Source organism: Typopeltis vanoorti, chromosome 17 (genome assembly GCF_054136105.1).
Source record: "Typopeltis vanoorti isolate ZY-2024b chromosome 17, IOZ_Tvanoo_1.0, whole genome shotgun sequence".
Classification (NCBI taxonomy): Eukaryota; Metazoa; Arthropoda; class Arachnida; order Uropygi; family Thelyphonidae; genus Typopeltis; species Typopeltis vanoorti.
The window spans coordinates 33,576,742-33,599,491 of record NC_143565.1 but is presented as its reverse complement, the minus strand read 5'-3'; the positions used below and the strand labels follow the sequence as shown (position 1 = coordinate 33,599,491).

At 36.3% G+C, this 22,750-nt stretch overlaps 1 protein-coding gene across 2 annotated transcripts in view; it reads right to left on the bottom strand.

Annotated features, from left to right (window-relative positions):
* iPLA2-VIA (calcium-independent phospholipase A2 VIA) overlaps positions 1-22,750 on the bottom strand; it is a 369,611-nt gene that overhangs the window by 159,377 nt on the left and 187,484 nt on the right. The gene's annotated exons all lie outside the window — the stretch shown is intronic.

Below are 22,750 nucleotides of genomic sequence, written 5' to 3'. Positions count from 1 at the left end.
CCATCGTTCTATATTCTGCTTCCCATCTGTTCCTCTCATACTATTAAATCTTGCGAGGGTGTGTGAAATATTTCTGATAACCACCGTGAAGGAACTGAGGTAGAACCTCGTAACTTACAAATTATTCTACATATTCCTCACGAACTGTTATACACTTATTACAATGACGCTGTCATTTTGAATCCTCTGTTAAAAAAGTCTTTCCCTTTTTGTACAAACCAGTCCTCAGCTGCAGATATGAATTCAAATTTGTAGATTTTGTTCCTCTGTTTTTTTTTTTTTTTTTAATTTGGGAATAGGAAATAGTCAGATGGAGCCAGGCAGGGCCGGCTCTACCGAAGGTGAAAAACTTGCATTCAATTTTGAGGGATGGTAAAATTGGCCTAATGTATACGGAAAATAAATCATAAAAAAGTCATTTATTCCTTCTCTGTTGAAACCAAACTTCAGGATGTCGTTAGTTAAATTTTTACATAATAAAACTTCATTGTACTGTATATATTTTTAAAAATCATAATAATTAAAAGAATGTAGTGTTAAAGGGTTAATTCTCTCTCTCTTTCTGTAAAAAATATAGTTCGTGATCATTTTTCATTAACTTATGAATTTTTATTAGCTAATGCTGGTATTTAGAATTTATGATCAGAGATGTTGTAGCCTAGCTTAACAGCATGGCTTTTAAGACGTCATAAAAAGAGTTTTTTTTTTTAATGGGAAGTGGTGGCAAAATATGTTGCTGTATGGGGCGACAAAATTCATAGGGCTGGCACTGGGACCAGGTCTGATGAATATGGTGTTTGAGGTAGACATTGAAATCCCAAGTTGTATATTGTCTGTTGGATTTCATAAGCAGGTGCATTGTCCTGCAAAGGCAACAAGCCTCTACTTAGTCTCTCGCAATGTTTTTTCCTTCAGTACCTCCTTCAATGCCTTCAGAGCTGCTGTAACAGTTTCACCTTCTTTTTTGAGGTACTTGTAAGGATTACACCATCCATATCCTAAAAGACAATGGCATGAACATTCCCTGATGACTCTTTAGTTCGAAACTTCTTTGGCCATGGAGAACTTTTGTGTCTCCACTCCATTGACTGTTGTATGTTCTCTGGGTCACAGTTACGAAGCCATGTTTCATCAACGGTCAGAACACGAGCTAAAAAAAATTTGCATCTGATTTCTCAAAATGATAAAAAATCCCATGAGATGACAGCACATGTGTTCTCTTTTGGTTGATATTCAAACCTTTGGGGACACTTTGCTGAGAGTATCTGCATTTCCAGATTTTGGTAGATAATGACACCAACTTGTTTCTTGGATGTCGTCAGAGTCTTTGCGATGTTTTTGGCTGGTATTTGTTCATCAAGGTTTATGGCATGCACTGCATCGAAGTTTTCAGGTGTGATTGCTGTGGAAGGTCTCCAGCCCAGGATGCCCAGCTTTCAATTGTTGGTTATACTGGAAGGCACAGTTCCCTAAATTCTCATGCAATGTTTGGTGAATTTCAGTTGCAGACTTTTCTTGCAGCATGAAAAACCTGACGCCCAGCACCTCTGTGTCTTCGAATTTCTTCAAAACCACTAACATGTTTTCTTACATATCCTAAATGAAAAAGAATAATTATTACTATTTCAGGAAACATAATTGTTAAAAGGTTTTAAGATATGGTCTTCATTGTGGTTTATATCAGAATGCTTTATCCTAGGTGCTTATCAGAACTTTTCAATCCCCCCCCCCTTTGTACAGATTGTTACTTTCAACTGGTTCTTTCACCACACCACTAGTGACTTCCTCTTCTGAGATATCACAAAGACACATGTTGATATATCAACAAGTCCTACATGCTGATTGATATCGAGTTTACTGAATTCCTCATGTATACTTCGAACTCACTCACCATCAGTGTTCCTCCTCCTTCCCCACTGACCTCAAGATCTACAGGATGTTATTTTCATGAGGATGAAATACATTTACGAAATGTTCATTTAACACCTCAACTATATCCGCTTCAGTGGATATCATTCACCGCGACCAGTATGCCTAGCAACAAAATCGCTTTCCGAATGAAGTCGGATAAATAGTATGCATTTTTGAAAATTATGGAGACAACTACCGTGTTTGAATAAAAACTTTAGTTAAATATAACTAAAATCTACATTCGACGTTTCCACCTTTATGTCAAGGTCATCTTCTGGAGCATACAACTATACACAGAAAACAAGCTACACTACAATCAAACTGGTTTGTTAAAGACACTGACCAACCGCTACAATTGTTGGCCTGACCTCTGGTGAAAAAAAAAAAAAATTATACATCAACACTAGAGTCCTATTATTAGTGTTATCTGTTGGTTGTAGAAATACATTGGGCACAACAACAAGTATCTATCTATATACATATATTAACATCATGTACATTCCAGACAGTTGGTATGGAATGGTTTCTAATACTAGCTGAAGATTGGCTAGAGTCCTGACTTATGCTGGATCTTATATATTAGGTAGGCTGGATGTGTGCCATCCAGATCCTTGGAATTTTCATGCCATCTTTGTTGTTGATATTTGGGTGGTTTATTAGGATTTCGCAGGCTTCCTTAAATTTCCTTTCATACCAGGTTTTTGTGCGGTGTAAAGAGCGGGTGCTTTTCCAGTTGATTTGGTGTAAGGAGTTGAGTGCGTGGTCTGAGAGGCCTGCTTCACCATAATGGTTATATTTAATGTGTCTGATGTGTTCTTTCTTGCGTATAGGGATTATCCATCCTGTTTCACCAATGTACAGTAAGTTACAGGTGCAGTGGATGCAATAGACTCCAGGATGTGCTAATGGGAGGAGAGGATCCTTAGAGGAGTTGAATATGGTTTGAAGTTTAGTGGGTGGTTTAAAGGTGGCATTGAGGTTATAATGTTGTAGGATTCTGTTGATTTTTTCTGATAACCCTTTAATGTATGAGATGGCTATGGTTTTACTGTAATCTAGATTCATTTTTGTTGTTGTTTTTATGGAGTATTTTATTAATAGTTGTCCTTGACAGGTCAACAGGCCACTGTTGTCCTTGACAGGTCAACATACGTACTTCAAATGAATCAACTAGTAGCCGATAACAACACACATAAAATGGTAAATTATAACCCAACAAAAAGGATAAAGGATAAAACAGAGAAACTACTCAAGTCCGTCACTTCTTGGCCACCAGACACAGTTAAAAAACTCAAACCCCACAAGCCCCCCTCCCCCAGAATATATGGGGTCCCGAAAATACACAAACAAAATGTGCCCCTTCGACCAATCATGGAAGGAATAGACAGTCCCAATTACCACTTAGCCAAGAAATTAGTGGCAACACTCAACGAGTTGGTAGGTCATTCCCCCTCCTACATAAAAAACACACAACACTTTATAAGCAAAATTAAAAACATAATACTCGACAAAGACGACTTATTAGTCAGTTTCAACGTTTCTGCCCTTTTCACTAATGTCCCCATCAATGACACAATTCTCCTACTACAGAACAAATTTCTGCCCAACATTACGGCCCTCTCTGCCCACGTACTACAGTCCAGTTACTTCGTGTGGCAAAACAAATTTTACCTACAGAAAGAAGGTACAGACATGGGCTTACCACTATCCCCCTCTAATTGCTAACTTCTACATGGAACCTTTGAGCAAAGGGCTCTTGATTCCGCCATGCTAAGACCAACAGTCTGGCTTAGATACGCTGACAACGTGTTCGCGATCTGGCCGCACGGGCGACAAATGCTAAACACATTCATTAGCCACCTGAACAAACAACACGAACGCATACAATTTACCATCGAAATCGAAAACCAAAATTCGCTCCCGTTCCTAGACACACTAGTCACACGTCTTCCTTCAGGCAGTCTATCCTTCACTGTCTACCGAAAACTGACACACACTGGCCAATACATACATGCTAATTCATACCACCACCCATCATAAAAATATGGAGTCATTAACACCCTTAAAAACAGAGCTACAACAATTTGTTCTAACCAGCAAGCCCTGAAACAGGAACTAAAAATCATCAGCGACACATTCATAAATAATGGCTATAACAAAAATACTATTAATAAAATACTCCATAAAAACAACAACAAAAATGAATCTAGATTACAGTAAAACCATAGCCATCTCATACATTAAAGGGTTATCAGAAAAAATCAACAGAATCCTACAACATTATAACCTCAATGCCACCTTTAAACCACCCACTAAACTTCAAACCATATTCAACTCCTCTAAGGATCCTCTCCTCCCATTAGCACATCCTGGAGTCTATTGCATCCGCTGCACCTGTAACTTACCGTACATTGGTGAAACAGGACGGACAATACCTATACACAAGAAAGAACACATTAGACACATTAAATATAACCATTATGGTGAAGCAGGCCTCTCAAACCACGCACTCAACACCTTACACCAAATCAACTGGAAAAGCACCCGCTCTTTACACCGCACAAAAACCTGGTATGAAAGGAAATTCAAGGAAGCCTGCGAAATCTTGATAAACCATCCAAATATCAACAACAAAGATGGCATGAAAATTCCAAGGATCTGGATGGCACACATCCAGCCTACGTAATATATAAGATCCAGCATAAGTCAGGACTCTAGCCAATCTTCAGCTAGTATTATAAAACATTTCATACCAACTGTCTGGAATGTACATGATGTTAATATATGTATATAGATAGATACTTGTTGTTGTGCCCAATGTATTTCTGCAACCAACAGATAACACTAATAATAGGACTCTAGCGTTGATGTATATATATTTTTTTTTTAACCAGAGGTCAGGCCAACAATTGTTGTAGCGATTGGTCAGTGTCTTTAACAAACCAGTTTGATTGTAGTGTAGCTTATTTTCTGTGTATAGTTGTATGCTCTAGAAGATGACCTTGACATAAAGGTGGAAACGTCGAATGCAGATTTTAGTTATATTAAACTAAAGTTTTTATTCAAACATGGTAGTTGTCTCCATAATTTTAAAAAATGCATTCGGATCACTGTGTAAGCTTAAAAGAAAGGATTCGGATAAATAGTAGTTTACCATATATAAGTGACCTGAAAGATATATCCCTCACAAAACAATTCAAAAAAAAAAATTGCACACACATCTTCACCCCACATGCCTTATAATTCATTTTTCGGTGAACTGAATTTTCAATGAATTGTCGTTTTCGATGAATTGCGTTTTGATGAATTGTGTTTTCGATTAACTGCTGATCGGTGAATGGCTTTTATGATTAATTGTTGTTCGATGAAATGATTTTCGATGAATTGATTATTCGGTAAATTGCTTTTTCGATAAATTGTCGTTCGATGAATTGTCTTTCGGTAAACTCTCCGGACACTGAAAATGGCATATTTATTACATGATATGCTCTAGTGCCTTCCTTGGCAACCTGACTGATTCAGTTTACATTGGATCCACTATTACATTGCTACGGTTTCTAACTATATGTACACTTCAGAAATTGCAATACCCCCAATTCCAAACAAACTACATAAAGCCAGTAAAAAGAATAAATTAAGTCTGAAAAACCCAAACAACTGAAATCACATTTCATATTATCATTATTGTTTGTACAGGCACCTCCATGGAGTCTGAAGACTCATTGCAAGAGACCCAAACTCTCCTCGAACCCATCAACATGCAAAGCACTAACAGCTGACTCTAGCAACCAATTCCATTCGTTCACAACTCTCCAACCAAAAAATTTAGACCACACACCCTTAATAATTACACTTTTACTCAACTTCCAGAGATGACTTCTTGTTCTGATTGACTCTCTAGCCAAGTGCTGAAATATTTCCACTGAAAAAATATAAGTAACTTAAATGTTTCTATTATATCCACTATTTTCCACCTATACACCAACTTTTGCAATCCATAATCCCTCAATCTATTCTCATAGGGAGCATTCCACAGACCACTCATCACCTTGGATGCTTGCTTCTAAATCCTCTCCACTCCCTTCCTAATCCCCAAGAAACACCAAGGAGACCAGATCTGAGAACAGTAATCCAGATGTGGATGTATCAAGGCCTTATAAAGAGGAATAACAACCTCCTTATCTCTTCATTCATATATTATTCAACAGGCAAGTAATCTTATAAACTACTTTAACAATATGTCCTCTAAAATTCAACTCTCTGTCTACAACCATTCCTAAACCCCTAGCTTCATCTATTTCCTGAAGTACAGTTCCATCAATGTGACATTTATCCCAAAATGCATAACTACATTCCTCCACATTAAGCAGACACCCATTATCTTTTGCCCATGCTGAGAGCCTATTTAAATTATCCTGCAAGCTCTCCACATCACTTGATTCATTCTTACTCTACTAATTTTACATCATCAGCAAACAATGTTTAGGGGTTTAGTTTAGGGGGTTTAGGGGGGCACATTGCAAAAGTGGCTAAATCAGCTCATCAAATCACTTGACTTCTGAAAAATACTTTAATATGCAGAGACAAACAAGTTACTGTACCTCTGTATCGAGCTTTGATAAGACCCCATCTAAACTACTGTGCCCCAGTTATGGGCACAAGGGTTTCTTCGTGATGGGGAGGAAATGGAGAGGATCCATTGACGAGTGACCAAGATGATAGCAGGTCTGTGGAATGAACCTTATGAGAATAGGTTGAAGATTTGTCGGTTGCAAAAATTGGTCGATATGCAGAAAAGGGGTGATATGATTGAGACATTCAAATTACTGAAGGGTTACTATAAGATTAATCCAGGAGATATTTTTGATAATAGGACTGGTGGTGGGAGGACTAGGGGCCATGCATGGAAGCTGGGCAAGAATGTGATTAACAAGGGTGTTAGAGCTAGGTTTTTTACTTGGAGAATGGTGAATGAGTGGAATAAGCTGCCAGAGTCTGTGGTGGGTGCTACGACCGTGAATGAGTTCAAGGCAAGGTATGATAGATACTGTGTGAATGTTGAATAGTTGTCCTTGACATGATGTTAGGGCCTCACTCGATGAGTCTGTCAACTCCTTGGAGTTGCCCAGAATAATAATAATAATAATAACTGAATATTTATTTCAGGTTATTTCCTATATCATTTATGTACAAATTAAACAATAGTTGTCCTAGCACATGTATCTGCCTATGTGAGTGGGTCCTATATACTAAAAAAGAACAGATGAGTAGGTGTGTTATAAAACAAAATCATGTACAAAAAATTGAGAAGTTTTCATATTTGATTTCCAAATAATGAAATAAAACTCACATGCCAGAAACCTGGTCATTAGAACTGTAAAGCTAGAAATGTCCATCAACACTACATTATATCAGCTAATTAGCAATTAAAGCAAGTAAAATTCAATCAAAAGCTTACAAATAACCAAAACAAATTCTAATCTTTGTTGCCATCTATGCAAAGAACAATACCATCTATATTCTCGTACACCCTCCATAATTTTTTTTCTGAGGATGACTGCCTACTCAAAACAGCAAACACACCATACAGATTCTTTGGGATCAAGCATATGCTTTAAACATACCAGATGTCTACAGGGAATTTTAAACCAATTTTTGTGCCCAATCAATTGTAATTGTATAATTACCAAAATCTGTCTATCAAACAGTGTTCATTTTTATTGTACATAATTTATCTACCTTTCATAATTACTATTTTATCCCATTTATTTACTTTTCCACTGTATTTAGATATATCATTTTGTGTTCATAGTTAACTGATCTCAACTTCAAAAAGAAGGAGAAACTAGAATATTTACATGTTGACTTGATTTTAATGGTATTGATGCAAACACATATTGATAAGAAAATAACTATTTATTGACTTAAATGCTAATATTTTGCTGGTATTATACCCAGCAACTTCAGAGCACACAAACAAAGTTTGTTACAGTAGCAAGACAACCGCAATCCGGTGTAACAGTGGAACTAGTATAAATAATTGTAACTTGCAACACAAAGACTAAAATCCTAATTAGGTGCCATCTAAATTTAAAAATAAAAAAAAAAAAATAAATAAAAAATAAAAAAAAAAAAAAACAGTAGTCCAAAGTTTTGAAAAATAGTAGTCCAAATAGTAGTCTTAGCAAAAGTGCAGCTACGGCAAGTCAGGTCTGGCAGACCATGCTTTGGATACCCCCAGCACACAGGATCAATTGAAAAAAAACAAAAGTACTGCACAGAAGCTTTTACAAGTCAGAGGGGGTTGTTTCTGGAATCAACAGAAGCCTTGAAACATACGCCAAACCTCAACAAGTATGGCTGTATAAATCTACCAAAGATTTGGGAGACAGTCATCCTAAGACCAAATGAATATGTTTTTTTTCAAAACTTTGGACTACTGTTTTTTTTTTTTTTGTTTGTTTTTTTTAACTTAAATGGCACCTAATTAGGACTTTAGTCTTTGTGTTGCATGCTACAATTACTTATACTAGTCCCACTGTTACACCGGATTGCAGTTTTCTCGCTACTGTAACAAACTTTGTTCATGTGCTCTGAAGATACTGGATATAATACCAGCGAAATATTAGCATTTAAGTTAATAAATAGTTATTTTCTTATCAACGTGTGTTTGCATCAATAGCGTTAAAATTCAATCAACATTTGATTGGATTTTAACGCTATTGATGTTTTTTTTTTTTAACTTAAATGCTAATATTTCGCTAGTTTGCGAAATATTAGCATTTAAGTTAAGATGAAAACTTATAAAAATTAAAGTTGCCAAGAAATTATATTCTTAGGTTAAGAGGATAATAAATCCCTCATCATCATCATCAGAGAGTATAAAAGTTAGAATACTTACAGCCATTGAGCATAATTACAATTCCTGAAGGCAGTCTCTTCCTCTTACTCACTTTCTTTTAGTAAAATTGTATTATACAGATTCAAATGATTCTGCATGTGATTTCTATAAAGTGAATGGGAGAAGCTTGAAAAATCAGTAGGTCTCAACATAACTGGAGAGGTTCATCAAAATCCTTCTTGTTGTTTCAGGAGACTTATAATTACATTAAAGTCAAAGGCTTAATGGAGTAAAATAGAACTGAGAAAGGATTAAAAGTAATATATAATTCTTCCAATATATCGCTCGGTCACTGAGACATCATCATCATCAGAGAGTATAATATGAGACTTGTGACACACACACAAAGGCAACGCAAAAGTAAGTGAAACACATGGACGAACAACTAGAGTCCTAACTAGGTGGGGTGCTTTCTGTGGGCACCTGTCGGCAACCTAGGATGTAAAACGGGATCCTGAAGTATTAGCATTTCAAATATTTTGGAAAGTTTAGCGCAACCACAATTATTCAAATTAAGCTGATTTCTGAGCAGGTCTTTCTCTTCTAAATTTACTACAATGGAGTATGGTCTCCTTTTTCCAATTGATTCTATGAGCCATATCCTGCAGGAAAAGGGTACTTTATATACTTCAGGAACTGAGAGAGAGAGAGAGAGGGGGGGGGTGAGCTGGTCTTTAGTGGAGCAGATTGAAGGTAGTTAATTTCAAGTGAGACTTGAAAAGTGTTTTCACTTAGTTATAATAAAAATTAAAGTTGCCAAGAAATTATATTCTTAGGTTAAGAGGATAATAAATCCCTCATTATTTTATTTTAAAGCCCGGATACGAAACTCGGAGATCAAAATCTATCGAAATGTAAGAGTTTCATGCCGAAGAACTATCGGCGAGTCCAGGCGTAAGTGATCACCTGGGTAGTACAACACTAGGGCAACTCGTTGCAAAGGTGGAGCAAGATCCTTCACTATCCTTAATATTTTCTCATAATGTAAAACGCAGTTCCTTGAAGATGTATTACTGTTTTACATTATGAGGAGAGGTCACCTGGCAATTTGTTAGTGGGGGTATATGTAAGTTCGGTTCACTCAAACCTTGGTATTTCAGGTCTACCTGCTCACTGATGAGACCTCAATCAAAGTCGAAACTGGTCTGGGTGGTGACCTCCCCTCATAATGTAAAACAGCAATACATCTCCAAGGAGCTGCATTTTACATTATGAGAAAATATTAAGGATAGTGAAGGAGCATGCTCCACCTTTGCAATGAGTAGCCCTAGTTGTACTACCCAGGTGATCACCTACGCCTGGACTCGCCAATAGTTCTTTGACATGAAACTCTTAGATTTCGAAAGATTTTGATCTCCGAGTTTCATATCCGGCTTTAAAATAAGATAATGAGGGATTTATTATCCTCTTAACCTAATTTACACCACCAGAAAAATAACCTCTTGGCTCTTTAACGTAGTAATAAAATTATATTCTTGTTTAACTCTTCATCCAAGTGCATGAAAACAAAGTTTGCATGTGAAGCATCTTCATGACTGGGCTATATGTACACAGAGGCTAATGACTTCAGATAAATTGCCTTAGTATCCCATAAGTACACTCCCTTTCAGAGACATACAATGGATATACTACTACCCAGACTGGATCTGACCTTTATTGAAGTGAAAAGATAAAGTGGAGTTCATCATAAGTCTAAAGTCTCATCAGTAGGAGCCAGACCCAGAAGAGAAACCAAGGTTTAAAGTTCTTAAAAGAACTGGGAGATGGACTGAGTCCGTGTCTCTTTAAGGACTTTTCAATTATCAACCCGCAACCAAGGTTTAACAAATGCAGAAGACATATATACAGGGTGTCCCAAAATTCACGCAAGATTTAAATTTAGTGCCATTTGTGCGGTAAAGTATTGCCAACGAGAAAAAAAAAGACAGTGTGACAGCTGACAGTTCAGGGTTATTAAAAATGACCACACACAGCGAAGAGAGTTTGTTGAATGGATTATGGAACAACAAGTGGATGCTTATTTTTCGAACAAAATCATCTTCAGCGATGAGGCTCATTTTCATCTTGATGGTTTCATTAATCGACAAAATTGTCGCATTTGGGGTTCAGAAAATCCACAAGTGATTGTTGAGAAACAAATGCATCCACAACGTGTCACTGTTTGGTGCAGATTTTGGGCTGGAGGCATCATCGGTCCATTCTTCTTCGAAAATGCAGCTGGTAAGGCAATAACAGTTAATGGTGCTCGCTATCGTGACATGATAATCCAGTTTTTTGTGCCTAAATTGCAAGATATGGATGTGGGCGACTTGTGGTTTCAACAAGACGGTGCCACATGCCATACAGCCTGAGAAACAATTCAATTACTGCATAAGTCATTTCATGGTCGTGTAATTTCCCGTTTTGGTGATCAGAATTGGCCGTCCAGATGATGTGACTTAATGCCGTTGGACTTTTTTCTTTGGGGTTTTTTGAAGTCTAAGGTTTATGCCAACAAGCCCACAACCACCCACGCCTTGAAGGAGGAAATTGAGAGCTGTATCAATGAAATTCAGCCACATTTATGCAAAACGGTCATGGAAAATTTCGACAAAAGAGTGTGTATGTGCCAGCAAAGCCGTGGAGGCCATTTACCCGATATGCTATTCCATGCATAACCCTATACTGTATACTTTATGAATCAATAAGAAATTACAATTTTTAATTAAAAACCTGTGTTTTCTATCAAAATTACTTCTTGCGTGAATTTTGGGACTCCCTGTATATATCCCATATACAAGAAGTGAAATAGTATATCATCTTATTACTAAAATACTCTGGATTAGAGATAGATGTCAAAAGTTTTTTTTACTTAGTTATAATATATTTTAAAGTTGTCAAGAAATTATATTCTCATTCAATCCTTTATCCAAGTGCATGTGAAGGATCTTCTTCACTCTATATTGACAATAATGACTTCACGTCAACTGCCTTAGCATCCCATACTAATGAGATTTCAAAGAAGGTCAAAATCACTCCGGGTAGTGGCCCATTGCATAATGTATAGCATTATACACTGAAAGAGAAGTGGGAGGGTCACCTTGGTATTATTGGATACTAAGGCAACTGATATGAAGTTATTAGCCTCTATATATAAGTAGCCAGTAGTGAAGGTACTTCATGTACACACTTTGTTTGTACAACTTTAATTTATATTATAGCCAAATGAAAAAATGTTCAACATCTATGCCTGATCCAGAGTATTTTAATAATAAAGTAATACACCTTTTTACTACTTGTGTAAGGGATATATATAATTTCTGCATTTATTTAACCTTGGTATCTCTTCTGGATCTGGCGCTCTCACTGATAACGTTCAATAATGTTGGTCATTGGGTTTGCTTCCTGAGAAGTAGAGAGACTCTGCTTTGTGTCAGATTCTTCCTTGTCACTGAGTGAAGCCTCTGCTGAGTTTCCTGTCCTGGAGTGATTCAGGTCAATTCAAGAGTGATGAATTTTGTAGTGATCCTTTAGGGTCACTCAGTGAGATTTAAAGTGATCTTGTAGATCACTCAGTTTTTGGAGAGGTATCCCTGCACTTTAACATATGTCAATAAAGGTCAAAACTCATTTTAAGGTTTAATGGAATAAATATAGCATATATAAATAATTACACAACACATTTAATCACTTTATTTAAATTAAGGGATATTGCATCTCATATTGTTTCACAGCTGAAAAAGAAACTCAAAGAGTTTCATGCCGAATATAAAAACTATATAAAGTTCGGCGAGTCCAAGCGTAAGCAAATACCTGGATAGTGCAACACATAACCCATTTGGTAGTGCAACACTGAGGCAACTCATAATAAGAGTGGAGCAAGCTCCAATCACTATTCTTGGTATTTACCCATAATGTGAAACCTAGCTTCTAGGAGCTGGGTTTCACATTATGGCTACTCACTGATGCTACATCTAGCTACTCACTGATGAGATCTCAATAAAGGTTGAAACCGGTCTGGGTAGTGACCCTCTCATAATGTGGAACAGTAATACAGCTCATAGGAGATGGGTTTCACATTATGGGTAAATACCAAGAATAGTGATCGGAGCTTGCTCCACCCTTACTGTGCGTTGCCTCAGTGTTGCACTACCAAATGGGTTATGTGTTGCACTATCCAGGTATTTGCTTACGCTTGGACTCGTCGAACTTTATATAGTATCTATATTCGGCATGAAACTCTTTGAGTTTCTTTTTCGGCTGGGAAACAATATGGGATGTAACATCCCTTAATTTAAATAATTTGACGTCGCTGAATTGAAGCCTTTGGCTCTTCATACATTTAATCACTCCTATATTTCATCTCAGTCACTGAGACATCATCATAAGGGAAATAATATTAAAATTGCAAAAATACATATAAATGTGCACAAAATAAGTGGAAAAGATTAGATTGAAAGTCTAAAGTCCTATGATGGTTGATTTTTTTTTTTTTTTTTAATATGATGATGATTTTAAAAAAAGTCTTTCAAATTTGTATTTTTGTGGTGAAGCATAGAAGTTGTTGTTTTTTCTTTTCATTTGATTCTGTGCAAGGTATTCAAGGCATGGTCAGAAATCCCTGACTGACCATACTTATGGCAACAGATGTAGTTTTTATGTTCTTCTAGGTAGATGTTAGCAGATCTCTCAGTTTGACCATAATAGGATTTTTTTTTTTTAGCAGGGTTTTTTCTCCCGGAAACTCGGGTTTTTCACCCTGCATACAGACAAATCGGCCCTTCAGAACACACGCAATTTACAGACAAAAATACTAGTTGTAGTGGTGGTGGAGGTGGGCTATGAATAATCTCCATCAACGCCATCTACGTTGATGGAGATTATTCGTAGTAGAGGTTCAGTGTAATGGTTGAGACAGTTGTAGGTGTCCTCCCGCGATGAATCTTCGGACTCCTTGGAGGTATCAGAAATAATAATAATAATATAGTCAAACATAATATTTAGATTATAAGGACAGATTGAAGTATGTGGATTACAAACTCTGGTTAACAGGAAAAGAGAAGTGATATGATAGAGGTTTATAAACTTCTCGATTGTGTTATAGGATACTGTCTGATGAGTTTGTTGCTTTATCGAATGTGATGCTGCCTAAGATTATTGACATTAGTGAAACCTGGATATATGAATCAGATATAGTAACTGGGATTGAGTGTAATGGGTATACTATTTTTAGGAATGGCAGAAGGAATAGGAGAGGAGGGGAGTACTACTAATATCAGACAACTTAAGTCCAATTAGGGTAGAAATACAAGAAAACAATGCCTTGTGTAGTGGTGAGTTTGGGGCTATCTGACGAAGTGGAGACTAACAGAATAAGATATATGGTGGGGTGTTGCTACAGACCTGGAGGCTCAGTTGCAGGGGACAAAGAAATGCATCCCTCAATTATGGATACTAAATGAGTGATCATTATGGGCAACTTTAATTATCCAAACATTGATTGGATAGAAGAGAAATCTCATAAGAATGAAGAGGAATTTATTGAATTGTTGTGAGACAACTTTCTCAAGAAGCATGTGAAAGAAGGAACTCGAGGTCAAAGAGTGTTAGATTTGTTCACAGCATCAAAAGGGAGCGCTATTAAGAATATGACTATTTTACCACCAGTTGGTGACAGATTATTTCTTGAGAAGTAACTAATTATATTGATGTTCCCATTAGAACAGGTTACATGCTGAACTACAAAGCTGGAAATTATGATCAACTTAGGAGGATACTATCTTTGGTCCTATGGTATCAGTTACTAAATGGGAATAATGTCAGCAATGCATGGGAATCTTTGAAAAAGTGCTTAAATGAAGCAGTATCTGAAAGTATCCCAACGTTTGAAGAATAAACAGGTTGGGAGTGAAACGTATGTGCAACATTATTAAGCAAGAGATCCACAAGAAGAAGTTAATGTGGAAAGAATATCATGAGAATAAGAATTAGAAGAGTTCTTCTTTCTCATCTGTCAAAGGATGGGTTGAATCCCCTATGTGCAAATCTTTGCCATCTGGTTCTATTTCTGGACATTTCTATCATCTCTCTGAAGCTTGATAATTGCAACCTTTCCTTCAAAGCCTGCAGCCAAATTATTTTTGAACTACCTGTTAATTGTCTTCCTCCAACGATTCCATTTAAGACTATATTTGGTAATCTTTGAAAGGACATTCTCTGGAGGTGTCCAAATCATCTTAATTGCTGTTTAAGAAATATATCTATGATATTTCTCTATAGTTTAATTTGTGTTTGACTTACTCATTTGTTTCATGTTCTAACCAGTTAGTCTTATTTTTCTTAAGCATTTCATTTTGAATGCTCTGATTTTCTGCATTTCTTTCTGATCGCATGTTCAAGTCTCATCTCCATACATTGCTGTAGGTATAATAATGGATTTTTAGGTTTTACTTTGAGTCTTTAAGAAATGCTGTTATTTTTCCATATTTTGTTTAATTTATGCATATTAGACTATTCTTTGTTAAGTCTGTATTTTACTGTTTCAGTGTTGTTGAGGTTGAGTAATGAGACTGCAAAGATATGTAAATTCCTTTACTTATTCAAGTATGTGATTTTCTAAGTTAATTGAAATTTTTTCCTCTCAACGCTTCCTATTTTCATTATTTTAGTTTTGCATGGATTGATTTTCATTCCAAAAGTTTTGCATTCTTTATTTAAAATTGTTAGTTTTTTTTTTTTAACTGTCCTTTAGATTTTGCAAGAATAATAATATCATCTGCACATTTGATGTGATTGATATTTGTACACCTGGTTCTTCAGCTATGGCTGCATATTTCTTCGAGATAGATAATAAATGATTTTGGTGAGAGTGGACAACCCTGCATGATTCCTTTTTCTACTTTGAATTTGTCTGTTTTTATTTTATTAAATTTGACAGTTTCTTTGGTATCTTCATAATAGGTTCACTTCAACTTGTGAAGTTGAAGTGAACCTTAACATGTAAGGATAAGGAAGTCATTTTGCCTCTTTATAAGGCCTTGTTAAGTAGCCAGAATGAATGGTAAAATTAAAAAGTTCAATGATATCAGGGAGAAAATTTTTTTTAATAAATTTAAAGTTTTCAGAAAAAAGGATATTGGTAAAAAGAGAGGCAACATCAAAGCTTATTATCCATAAACTTAATTCTGGATTAAAGATTTGAAATGTGTAGAATTTTTAATAAAAGAAGATGAATGACCTGTAAGTGGGATGGGGTGAGGTGGGGAGTTAAGGAGTTAGCTGTTTGGCTAACTTAAAAGAGTGGGAGTCAGTAGTATCCACTATGGGATGGAGAGGGTTGGGTTTATGAATTTTTGGCAATTCTTATATATGATGGTGAAGAACTTAAAAGGTTTGGGTTTTTTTTTAATCATTTCAGGAGGCTAAGATGTAAGATTATTAAGAAGCCTTTTTAATGTTTTCTTATGAAATTAGTGGGATCATAATTCAGTGGTTTATATGTAGTACAGACTCTGAGCAGTGTTGCCAATTTAGCTCTTTTGGAGCTAGATCTAGCTCTTTTTTTTCTTTCCTAGCTACAAAAATTTTAATCTAGCACCTAGCTCCAAATCTAGCTCCTTCAGAACTAGTTTCAGCTCTTTTTACTTTTTTTTATAACTAACTGTTAAAGAAATTGTTTTAAAAGTTTTCCAGATGTTCGCATTTGATAAGGAATTGTATTGTACGTTTGGTGTGAGCATCGTACACGTTTCTAACACATGATGCTGTCAGTCAGTCACGTGGCCCAACAGTCTGCCATTTTGTGCCTTAAAGTTGATAACACCGCTGCAAGTTAGTCTTTGCACAGTGTTCTGATTGGTAGTTATGATAGCGAGCAGGAAATTTTCAAAGACCGATCTTAATTCGTTGCAGCAAAGAGTTGTATAACCTTCTTCAAAAATGAGCAAAGAGAAAAATAAAACTTACAAGCAAAAATTTAGGAGGGAGTGGTTGCAAATGGGAATGTTTAGTAAATGGTTGTGTGAAGTTCCTGGTGATGCTACAAAAGGCCACTGTAAGTTTTGCAGATGTGATATAGCTGCTAAATATTGTCAGCTTGTAAAGCATATCGAAACTAAGAAACATCTCCCTGCAGTTCCATATAAGCTGTTCCTATTACAAATATGCTTGTGAAAAAGTCTGATCAGACCGCGAACTTTGAAGGTAGGTTAGCATTATTTCTTTGTTGTCACTCATCATTCAACAGTTGCAATCATCTAGGAGATTTTTGCAAATATATCATCCCAGACAATCAAATTATGCCGAAGGTAAAAATGCACCGAACTAAGTGCTCTACAATTGTAAAGAATATTCTAAGTGAGCATCTAATTGAAGATATTGGAGATGAAAATTTCAGCTTGTTAATAGACGAATCGAATGATATCACAGTGAATAATATTTTAGGAATGGCCATCATTTATTATAGCAAGAAATTCAACAAAATTATGCATACATTTCTGAGCATGGTGGTTCTAGAAAAGTGTGACGCTAGTGGTATTGTGGCTGCACTGAAAAAAGAGCTCTTGGGCAAGAAACTGGACATTAAAAATCTCATTGCAATTGGTACAGACAACACCAGTGTTATGGTTGGTGTCAATAATAGCGTTTATGAATAACTGAAGACATATATTACCTTGATGGACCCCGTGTTTCACTCAGGATTTCTCCATGAGTGCAGGTCACAAAGATGCCTCCAACGATCTCGATCTTGAACCTCTCTCTTCCATGTTATACCCATAGATTTCACTAGTGGATCTTCCCATCTTGTAGGTAGTTTTCCTGGTTTTCTCTTTATTCTTGGTAGCCAGTTGAGTATTCTATATGTCCATCTGTTATCCCTGAGTCTGGCTATGTGACCTACCCATCTCATCTTACTTTCATATACTGCAGTTACTACATCTTTTATGCCTGATCTCTTTCTTAGTTCCGTGTTTCTAACATGTTCCATTCTGCTGATGTTACAAATCCTGCATTCTATTGCACGCTGAGTTATTCTGAGAGTCTCTTCTTCTTTTCTTGTCGTGTTCCATGTTTCTGATCCATATGTGAGTGATGGTAGAATATCACTATTAAAAAGTTTTGCCTTCGGAGAGATGTCAAGATTTGGATCAGCAAGTGTTTCTTTTAGTCTGTTGAATGGTAGCCATGCAGCTTTCTTTCTTTTTGCTAGTTCTTCAGATAAATCGTTATTCGTTTTTATTGTTTGTCCTAAGTACTTGCATGAGTGAACTTGTTCTATAGGGATGTTATCAATACATAGGTGACTGTCGCTTGTGTTTTGATCCATTTTGTTTTTTCTAGATTCATTTCTAAGCCTATCTTACTACTGTTTGTGTATACTTTTTCACCTATTTCTTCTAGGTCTTTTGGGTTATGGGATATCAGTGCTAGATCATTGGCAAACATAAGAATTTGTAGCTTTTCACCATCTATGCTTATTTCTCCGTTTAGGTCTATTTTTTTCAGAATGTATTCTAAAGTGCTGGTAAATAGATTTGGGGAGATCACATCGCCTTGGCAGACCCCTCTCTTTATATCTATATTTATAGGTTGATCCCCGTCCACGACATGAGGAGCTTAAGGATCTTCCTCAGCCATAACCAAGTTAGCCGGTCTTGGGCGTGGGCAGCAGGGTTTTTTCCACCAGTTTATCTGGGGTTTTTCATCCCGCAAGCAGGCAAACCGGCCCCGTGAACACACAGATTACAGTCATAAATACTTACGGCAAGGAAGGCAACGGGAAACCACCTTGCTCATAATCATCTCTCCCTAGAATGGTAGCATTTAGCTACCCTCCCACGGCCGTATGGCAGATGGGAACCAGAAGAAGATAGGTTGATCAAATAGGATTATTTGTGTGGTCTGATGTTTGTTAATTTCTTTTATCATGTGGATATAAGCAGGAATCCACATTTATTTCCAGTAAGGCACTGATGACTGCATTGTGTTCTATGGTATCAAATGCTTTTTTAAAATCAATAAAGAGGAAACATAGAGGGATTCAGTATTCTCTGCATTTTTCTGTTAGTTGTGAAATGACCTGGCTATGATCGATTGTGGAGAAGTCTCTTCTGAATCCTGCCTGCTCTCTGCTAGAGTTGTCTTCTAGAGTGTTTTGGATTCTGTTCAGTATTACTCTGTTCATGATCTTACATATGTGAGAGAGTAGACAGATTGGACGATAGTTTTTTTATGTCTTCCTTGTTCCCTTTTCTGAATAGAAGTATGGTTTTTGAGGTTTTCCATTCCTCTGGAATCTTTCTTTCTTTGAATTACTACGTGAATCTGGCAGCCAAGGCTTTGAAAATAATTGGTCCACCTTGTTGGATTTCTTCAGCCTTAACATGATCAAGTCCTGAGGCTTTTCCTTAACTCATTTTCTTAAGGGCATGTTCTATTTCTTCTGGAAGTACATCTGGTATATTGCTTGGTTTTGGAATGATAGGTTCTGAAACTTGGCACTTAGTTGCATAGAGATCATTATAAAAATTCTGGACAATTTCTTCTATCCTTTTTCTATTAGTATGTTTTTCTCCATTTTGATCCTGTAAAGCAGATGGAATTGACTGTTTAAAATTTAAGTCTTTCTCTATTTTTTTCAAGCTGGTTTTTGCCTGCACTGCTTCTCTTAATTTTTGTATCCTGAAAGCTTTGTAGTCTTCTGGAATTCTTTTCCTTAGTAATTTACAGATAATTTTGTATTCTAGAAAATTTTCTTCAGATTTCTTCAGTTCTTTTCTCTTTTTCAGTAGTTCTAGAGTTTGAGGTGAGAGTCGTTCTCTTTTTTTTTTTGTTTCACAGGCATTTCTGATTTTTTCTTGCACTCGTTGAATTTATTAATAAAGTCGATGTAGTCATCATTTATGTAACAGTTTTTAATAGTCCATTTGGTCTCTTCTATGTACTTCCTGAACTTGTGGTAGTCTATTTGTTTGGGTTGTCTTTTATGGTTTGATGTTGCCCTGATATGTTGTTCTTTTTTGTGGTCTATTCTTATAATGGCTCTGAGGAGTCCGTGGTCAGAATCTATGTTGAAGTATGTTTCGCCTGTTGTACCAACATTTTGTACAGTCTGTTAAAATGTAGTAAATTTCATTTTTTGTGTCTCCATTTGGTGATTGCCAAGTCCATCTTCTTCCTAGGCATTTGTTGAAAAAAGTGTTCATGATAAAGAGTTGCTCAGCTGCAGCAAATTCAGCTAATCTCACTCCTCTTCTATTTCTTTCTCCTAGGCCATGTGGTCCTATAAACTTTTCATCTTCTTTTCCACATCCTATTTTGGCATTAAAGTCACCACCAACGAATGTGTATGTTGACTTATAATTTAATGCCTGTTCAAGATTCATGTAAAAATTTTCTATTTCTTGATTATCAGCTACAGATGTTAGAGCATAGCAGGATATTAATTTTATTGTTATATTGTTCTCTATTCCAATTACGAGTACACCTATTCTTTCAGATATGATGTTACAAGAAAGGATCGACTTGGTGAGCTTAGATTTAACAATGAAACCCACTCTGCCTTGTTTGCCATTGTTTGAGGATGCTCCGAGGAGTATCTGTGAGCCATTGTACCATCTTGCTGTCAGTTCTTTCAATCTTTTTGTTTCATTCACTAGCAGGATATCCAAGTTGATATTAGTTAGTTCTTTGATTAATAAATCTATTCTGTAGTCTCTTGCCAAAGTTCGAGTATTGAGGGTGCCGATTGCCATTTTCATAGATTTAAGAGGCAGCCTGTTTTCATCTGCGAGATTCTTAGCACCCCTGGCCACACTCTGTGCCTTACCACCGCTGCAGAAAGGTGAGTGTGGGCCGCGCAGGACTCGGGGCTATTTCTGTTGTTGTAGTGGCATCTTTGCTGTGGTCGCATATACACTTCTCCTGACCAGGGTTCTGAAGTGTTTGCCAGAGCTCTGTTAGTGATGTTGGGTCCAGGTCCGATAGTGGTTAGGATTCCCAACACCCCAGGGTGCACCACAGGGAGGTAGAGTTGGACTTTGCACTTCTAATTTAATTAGGTCTAATTTAATTTTAATTAGATGTGTATGCCATTCATTACAACTGGCAATATCTCACACTTGTGCAGAATCTCTCCCAAGAAAATTAGAATTTTTAGTTGTCAAAACGTATAAGTGGTTTCACGTTCTTCTTCAAGACAAGCAGCATACAAAAAGCTGTATCAAACTATCAATGAAAATGATGCTCCTCTGAAAATTGTAAGTAATTGTGCAACAAGGAGGCCCTCCATTGAACCTGCACTTCTAATTTAATTTAATTAGGTCTAATTTAATTTTAATTAGATGTGTATGCCATTCATTACAACTGGCAATATCTCACACTTGTGCAGAATCTCTCCCAAGAAAATTAGAATTTTTAGTTGTCAAAACGTTAAGTGGTTTCACATTCTTCTTCAAGACAAGCAGCATACAAAAAGCTGTATCAAACTATCAATGAAAATGATGCTCCTCCAAAAATTGTAAGTAATTGTGCAACAAGGAGGCCCTCCATTGAACCTGCAGTAGACAGAATTCTCAGCCAGTGGTTGGAATTAAAAACTCACTTCGAAGTTGTGAGTGTGACTGAAAAATGTTACAAAGCTCAAATTTTGTGGGAGATGTACAAAGATGAAAGGAATCTATTGCACCTTTTATTTTTGCATCCTGTTCTAGTTCAAGATCAGTGAGTTAACAAATTTTCGAATCGAACAGTACAGATAAGATGAGATTATTTGAAGACCTTTCTCATTTGATTTGCTCTATTGCTAATATGTTAGTGCTACCATCATCCACAGTCGCCCGCTCTAGAGTCAGAGATTGATGACTATTTGGTTCTTAATCCAAATCTTGGTACAGATTTAAAAGAAAAATTTCAGAGTTGATGATAAAAAAGAAAATAACGCAAAATGATGAGCGAAATCTTAGAAGTAGAGTAAGATAGTTTCTTCTTGGTCTCTTCAAACAGCTTAAGCAAAGGTTGCCTGAAAACTTGAATGTTTTAAGAACGATGTCTTCTTTTTCTGTTGACAATACCCTAAAACATATAAAAGAATCTGATACTCCCATCTTAAAAATAATGCTGAAAATAGAAAAAGATCTGCCTGCTGCTGAATACCAGTACAATACTATCCACTTAAATAAATGGACAAATATAGAAAAACACTGAAAACACTATATTCTGGACTGAAGTACGAGAATATAAAGATGCATCTGGAATGAATTCATTTAAAGAAATTGCTCAGTGTGCAATAAATTTATTAATACTACCAAATTCTAATGTGAAAATTGAACGAAATTTTAGTTCCATGAATATAGTTAAAACTAAATTAAGAAACAAGATGGAGTTGCCAATGCTGACAGCTATTTTGTCAGTCAAGTATGGCCTCAGGCGTAACAACAAGTGCTGTACAGACTATCATTTACCACCATCTACACTGAGTAATATTGAAATGATGGCTACATATAATAAAGCTGAAAATCTAAGTGAAAATGTGGATGAATTAAGTGCAGAAGACCACATGGAAGATGTATTTAGCCACTTATATGGAAGTATATCACTTCAACTTGACTAAAGTAAGTAACTTAAATGTATCAGCTACTACTTTTAAACTTTTAGCTTCAAATTTTTAATTTTTAACTTCTTTTTAGCTCTTTTTTTTAAGATTTAGCTGTTTTTAGTCATTTTCATTTGGCAACACTAGCTCTGAGCATCTAGAAAACCTTCATTTTCCAATTATATTCACTGGCATTGATGACCACACTAGAATTACCTTTGTCAGCTTTAGTAATTATTATGCTACTGTCTTTGCATAATTTATGGACAGAGAGGAGTTGGCTATTAGAGAGATTTCTTCTAGACAGCAAAGACTATGAAAGGATGTTTGCTATGTCAAGCCTGATGTTGTTGGTGAATGCCGGAGGA